Raw genomic sequence first — 7,460 nt, 5'->3', positions numbered from 1 at the left:
GTTTGCCTTCCATGCAGTAGGCCCAGGTTCGACGCCCAGCTGGGTTGGAGATTTTCTCCGCTCATGGACTGGGTGTTGTGTTGTCCTCATCATCATTTCATCCTCATCACCGGCATGTGAGTCGCCCACTGTGATGTCGACTGCAATAAGATTCGCACTTGGTGGCCAAACATCCCCAGATGGGGCCTCCTGGCCAGCAATGCCACACAATCATTTCATTTTTTTGTGTCTGTTTGATTGTAGATGGCATACATCAGCGTCCATCATTAGCGGAACATGATAACTATCCAACATATTTCCGTGCTGACAAAGGGACAACGTACAGGTAGTCTATATCAACAGAATGACACTTGAGGAGAAACCTGCTATTTATGTACGAAAGAAGAGTGATGCAAAAGCGATCTGGAATGCCCTCACATAACAGTGTTATCTTTATTGCAATGATTATATACATGTTTGATTGTTTCTTTCAAATGATAAAGGATGACATCAAGTAACGAAACATGCATAGGTACTTGCAAACATTTTCTATGAATTATACAGTGAATTGAGGAAAAGTGGTCCAAATGCACCCTTGCCACTTTCAGTCTTCATCGTATTTTCAGAACATTAGGGCCCAAGTATCAGTTTTATTGGTCAACCTGGTTCTGTTTTCCTGAATCTGACCAGATGAAAAAACCTCTTTTTGAGAATTTGCATTTGACTGAGAATTAACTTGCAATGTATGGAAAGACTCAGGCAGGTAGCAGTTCCAAAGCAAAATCCAAATCTCATGGGCAACAGTGAAAACAGAAGAAATTCTCAGCAGAGTGAAACTCACTCATACCTGCATCGCAAGATAATTGGGAATATTATAAAATGTCAAAAATGCATGGCTGTGGAAGAAATAAAGATGACAGTTAGCAATAATGGTTTAGTTTTAATTTAATAGTCAATTTCAAATCAGATACATTTTTCGCCAATCCCTTGAAAGTTCACTTTAATTTTGATAGTGCTGATACTTCGATTTTTGGCTCTGGTATGACACACAATATTTCACCAAATAAATGGGATTCAGCTATGTTTAAAAAGTTTCTGATCTTTCAGAGGGTGCAGACAGCTATGAATGAAGCTATTTTCACTTGTGGGACTGACAGTATTAATACTGAAGTATACATAAACTACAAGGGGATCCCTGTTTTGCTAAATAATGTTTTGTATGTGTGTTATGCCAGACACAAGCTTATATCTGTTCGTCAAGCTCCACAAAGTAAATATAATGTGACTTATGATAATAAAGGTGTTACCATTTGGTTACATAGTGAAATGTCACAACAGAAAAACTTGTTGGTACATCATGAACATATGTGTTTGTTACTTAGACTCACAAAAACAAATTAACTTTGCAACTTTAGAGGAACAGTCACAATGTTGGTATGAGAGGATCACATCATGTACTAGATGTGTCTTCTTGCTCTGGTATATCAGTTAAGTATTCTGATACCAACTTGTTTTGTGATGGATATGTTCTTGCCCAACATTTCAGCCCTTGCGGAGACTGTCAGTGAATTGATCAATTCTTATGTTAATGGACGAATGTCTGTTGCTTCTATAAATGGTTTTTGTTACTATATGTTTTCCAAAGATGATTATTCATGTTTTGCTCAGATACACTTCATATTAAATAAGTCTAAAGTACCTGAATATCTGAAATCAATTTTGAAAGAGTGTGATGCTGCTGGTCATATGATAAAATTATTTTGTCTGGTGGTGGAGGTCAGTTTAATTTTAACATGATAACTGCAGCGCTATGACATGAGTTTCACTTTATGTGTCTAAATAATACCAAGCAAAATGGTGTTGCTGAACAGGAACATTGACACATTGAAAAATTAGCTTGCTCCATTATCGTACTGCAAGATATCTAAATAATTTGGAGCTCATGCATATGATGAAGTTGTTTCTCTATTCAGTCATACCAAGAAGTCAAGAGTTCAAGATAAAACACTTTTTGAATTGTGAAATGGCAATCTGTTCGACAATTTTCGCTTTTTTGAGTCATAAATGCTACTTTTATTTGGCACAGGAACTTTGTTCTATGGCAAAGCTATATCTGTTCATTTTATCAATTATGTGAATGACAGAGATGGTTACAAGGTGTGGACCCAATCAGACACCACGTAATGACATCACACAATGTTGATTTTTGACTAGCAAAGTTATATAAAACAGGGAATTCGACTTCGCTGCAATTTAATTCTATACCTGAAGAGGCAGAAGAGGAAAGTGACTTGATTAGTAATTGTTGGTCAAATGAGAAAATTAAAACTAATATTGATCAAATTGAGACTAGTGACCAAGATGTTTGTATGAATTACGAAATTATCATCCAGTTCATAAAGTACACCCACCAGTGAGGTTTAGTGATTACAAGTTGGGTTACCAGGCTCTTCAGTCTTGAGAAATAAATGTATTAGTTTGCCCAACAAAAGAAATCCATGAAGAGTTGCACCAAGAAACTTCAACATCACTTTCAAAAGTTGTAATTCCAATAGCTCATTTAATTCAATGAAAGAAGAAAGGAAGATCTCTGAAGAGAATGATACCTGGGACTTAGTATAACTGCCTGAAGATAAACATGTTATCAATAAACAGAGTGTACTTCCTGTATCATATGAACCTGATGGATCGATTAATTGATACCACGATTGTATAGTTGCTCACAGTATGTTTCAATGTCCAAGATTTGATTATGAAGGAACTTTTAGTCCAGTTGCTTGTTTTGATGCTATTCATAACTTAACAGTGACTGCAAATTAAGAAAACTTCAGTCTGAAGTTAGAACTGCACTTCTGTATGGCCACTTTGACACAGAAATACAGGGTGTGGCAAAATGACTTTCTGTATTTCAAAAGGTAGTTACAAACAAACAAAGAAAGATACTCAAAAAATACTTTTGTTTATGAACAACAAATACTATCCCATTTTACTCTATTTGGTTTTAAAAATGGCATCTTTTGTCTAGACATATTGAAAAAGTCTTTCTTAGAAGTTGTTCATGCTTCTTCATGTGGATTGCCTCCACAAATGCTTGCATATTTGTGGGGTTGTGGTTATTCACTTGAACATTTAGGCATCCCCAAAGAAAAAATTTATACGGTGATAAATCGAGACCCCTTGGGAGTTGGATGATGCCTTCTCATGAACACAGAAGACGTCCATGTGTAGTTCCCCACCTTATTAACTGCGTAGAACATAGAACTGCTGTTTGCATCGCAGCAGGCATTTTCTTTGTGTTTGAAGAGGCACTTACAGTAGTTGGATCCTTCAGTCGAGAGGTAGCTTTCGTAACAGCAGAAGCACTTCACAGTACTGTCAGGTGGTACAGTTTCTCATAGGAAGCGACTTATTTTCTATTTCGTCAGTGCTCTTTAGCTTCAGTTCTTACATCTCATGCATGTTTGTGTATTTATCAGTCCGATTTTAATATAGGTATGAACTTAGACTACTGTATTCAGATGTGAGATGAGTTGGTGTCCATTTTCTCACAGTCACAGCTTCAGGCAGTGTTGGCTTCAGTCACACAGCTTGAGACTGTTGCCAATGGGCATCATTGTTGGGGGAGTGGATGGTTCAATCTGAGGGATTCCAGCATGTCTCACAAATCCTCCAATCAGTGGCCACTCTGGGTAATGCTCCCACTGAGATTGACTGCTCACCCATGGTCAAATGGGAGGTATTGTAAGGTGTGGCTGGTAGTGAAAGACCTTCTGGGGGGCCAATAGGAGGGTCTCCCCAGTTCATCTGATGAACATGTTTAGGCTGCTATCTGTGGCTGGAGATGTCCCTGAGCCAGATAAAGTCGATAATATTGTTCCAGAGGAAGTCTCTCAGGTTACAAGGTCTGGGCTGCACAGTGGTGGGCTTACTGGTAACTGGGAGCTCCAACGTTAGGTGCATAATGGGGCACCTTAAGGCTCCACCTGTGAAGGGGAGAAAAGAATCCAGTGTGCACTCTGTGTGGATACCGAGAGGAGTAATTCCGAAAGTGGAATGGGTGCTCTCAGATGCTATGAGGAACACAGGGTACAGTGAAATGTAGGTAGTGGGTTAGGTCAGTATTAACGATGTGTTTCACTTTGGATTTGAAGAGACGCTCTCTGGTTTTCGGTGGCTAGCTGAAGTTGTAAAGCCTTCCAATATTACCTGCAAGATGAAGGCAGTGCTCACAGTCTGTAGCATCGTTGACAGAGACAACTGTGGTCCTTTGTTACAGAGGTGGATGGAGGCTCTGATTTAGAGGCTCAGACGGTTCTGCGACTGTGTAGGCTGTGGATTTCTCGACTTGCGCCATAGGGTAGCGGTTTCTGGTTTCTGCTAAATAGGTCAGGGGTCCACTACTCACAGGAAGTGACTACACAGGCAGCAGAGGCTGTGTGAAGGAGGGTTCTAGGTTAGAGGGTCTTGGGAAAGTGCAGAAAGGGCTTCAATTCCAAAGGGTGTAGGACAAACACAGGAAGAAGGTAGACATAATAACAATCAATACTGTACTTGTACATTGTCGTAGCTGTGTTGGGAAAGAACCAGAACTTCAAGCATTACTAGAAAGCACTGAATCTAAAATCGTTAAAGGTATAGAAAGCTGGCTAAAGCTGGAAACTAGCTCAGCCCAAATTTCTACAGAGGACCCAACTGTGCTTGGAAAGTATAGATTAAATACAGTTGGTAGTGGAGTATTTATAGCTGTCAGAAGTAGATTACCCATTAGTGAAACTTAGGTAGATAGTTTCTGTGAATTAGTATTGGTAGAGGTAATATTTGACAGCCAGAACAATTTAATAATTGGTTTCTTTTGCTGACACCCAACTCAGATGATAAAGTTGCTGAACAGTTCAAAGAAAACTTGAGTCTCATTTCAAAGAGGTACCACACTGATACAATTATGTTTTGATGGTGACTTCAATACACTATCGATATGTTGTCGAAAATAAATGTTTGTAGTCGACAGTACATGTAAAACTCCATCCGAAATTGTACTGTATGCTTTCTCAGAAAATTGTTTTGAGCAATTGGTTCAGGAGTCCATCCACAGTATTAACGGTTGTGAAAACATACTTGGCCTCTTAGCAACAAATACTCCTGACTAAATAGGAATCATCGTGATAGATACAGTGATTAGTAAAAAGTTTCCTTTAATTTACGTCTATGGTCACAATCTTTTCTGTTTAACAGATTACCGTTTTCGGTCTTTAATGACCATCATCAGACCTGTCTCATAAAATCAAAGTCCTAATGCACTGCAGCCATAGTGGCATAGTCAACTGTTAAATGCGGAATCAGCACCAGCATCGTCAAATACACTCCTGGAAATTGAAATAAGAACACCGTGAATTCATTGTCCCAGGAAGGGGAAAGTTTATTCACACATTCCTGGGGTCAGATACATCACATGATCACACTGACAGAACCACAGGCACATAGGCACAGGCAACAGAGCATGCACAATGTCGGCACTAGTACAGTGTATATCCACCTTTCGCAGCAATGCAGGCTGCTATTCTCCCATGGAGACGATCGTAGAGATGCTGGATGTAGCCCCGTGGAACGGCTTGCCATGCCATTTCCATCTGGCGCCTCAGTTGGACCAGCGTTCGTGCTGGACGTGCAGACCGCGTGAGACGACGCTTCATCCAGTCCCAAACATGCTCAATGGGGGACAGATCCGGAGATCTTGCTGGCCAGGGTAGTTGACTTACACCTTCTAGAGCACGTTGGGTGGCACGGGATACATGCGGACGTGCATTGTCCTGTTGGAACAGCAAGTTCCCTTGCCGGTCTAGGAATGGTAGAACGATGGGTTCGATGACGGTTTGGATGTACCGTGCACTATTCAGTGTCCCCTCGACGATCACCAGTGGTGTACGGCCAGTGCAGGAGATCGCTCCCCACACCATGATGCCGGGTGTTGGCCCTGTGTGCCTCGGTCGTATGCAGTCCTGATTGTGGCGCTCACCTGCACGGCGCCAAACACGCATACGACCATCATTGGCACCAAGGCAGAAGCGACTCTCATCGCTGAAGACGACACGTCTCCATTCGTCCCTCCATTCACGCCTGTCGCGACACCACTGGAGGCGGGCTGCACGATGTTGGGGCGTGAGCGGAAGACGGCCTAACGGTGTGCGGGACCGTAGCCCAGCTTCATGGAGACGGTTGTGAATGGTCCTCACCGATACCCCAGGAGCAACAGTGCCCCTTATTTGCTGGGAAGTGGCGGTGCGGTCCCCTACGGCACTGCGTAGGATCCTACGGTCTTGGCGTGCATCCGTGCGTCGCTGCGGTCCGGTCCCAGGTCGACGGGCACGTGCACCTTCCGCCGACCACTGGCGACAACATCGATGTACTGTGGAGACCTCACGCCCCACGTGTTGAGCAATTCGGCCGTACGTCCACCCGGCCTCCCGCATGCCCACTATACGCCCTCGCTCAAAGTCCGTCAACTGCACATACGGTTCACGTCCACGCTGTCGCGGCATGCTACCAGTGTTAAAGACTGCGATGGAGCTCCGTATGCCACGGCAAACTGGCTGACACTGACGGCGGCGATGCACAAATGCTGCGCAGCTAGCGCCATTCGACGGCCAACACCGCGGTTCCTGGTGTGTCCGCTGTGCCGTGCGTGTGATCATTGCTTGTGCAGCCCTCTCGCAGTGTCCGGAGCAAGTATGGTGGGTCTGACACACCGGTGTCAATGTGTTCTTTTTTCCATTTCCAGGAGTGTACATATAAATACACATAATTCGAAACCATTAAAAACTTCCTGCGATAGTGAACAGTTAGACAATGACTCTTCCAACACTCTCGACAGCACCATACTTTATTGTTCAGCTCTGGGATCGTTACTGTATCTGACATATTCTTCTCGTCTAGAACTCTTTTAAATTGTTTCAAATGTTGCTCGATCGATGGCAAAAACCACTTTTTCTGCTTGGAACACTGTAAAAAGCTTTTTCAGATACCTTCGTGGTAACTTATACTTCGTTCACTTCTGCACTTAATCTGGTGGATAAACTTCGTGCCTAAACTGATGCTGACTTTTGAGGCAATATTGAAACAAGATGATGAACTAACGGTTTCGTATCAGTGATTAACGACACGGTCATATTGTAGATGTTACAGCTGCAGAAATCGGTCGCAATACCCACGATCGTTTCAGCCAATAAAGGAGCCAAGGTATTAGTAAGGTTTAATCGACTATTATTGGAGATTAGTTCAAAAATGTTCAAATGTGTATGAAATCTTATGGAACTTAACTGCCAAGGTCATCAGTCCCTAAGCTTACATAATACTTAACCTAAATCACCCTAAGGACAAACACACACACCCATGCCCGAGGGAGGACTCGAACCTCTGCCGGGACCAGCTGCACAGTCCATGACTGCAGCGCCATAGACCGCTCGGCTAATCCACGCAGCGCAGAT

Source organism: Schistocerca piceifrons, chromosome 1 (genome assembly GCF_021461385.2).
Source record: "Schistocerca piceifrons isolate TAMUIC-IGC-003096 chromosome 1, iqSchPice1.1, whole genome shotgun sequence".
In the NCBI taxonomy this organism is placed as follows: domain Eukaryota; kingdom Metazoa; phylum Arthropoda; class Insecta; order Orthoptera; family Acrididae; genus Schistocerca; species Schistocerca piceifrons.
This window is presented reverse-complemented; position numbering follows the sequence as displayed.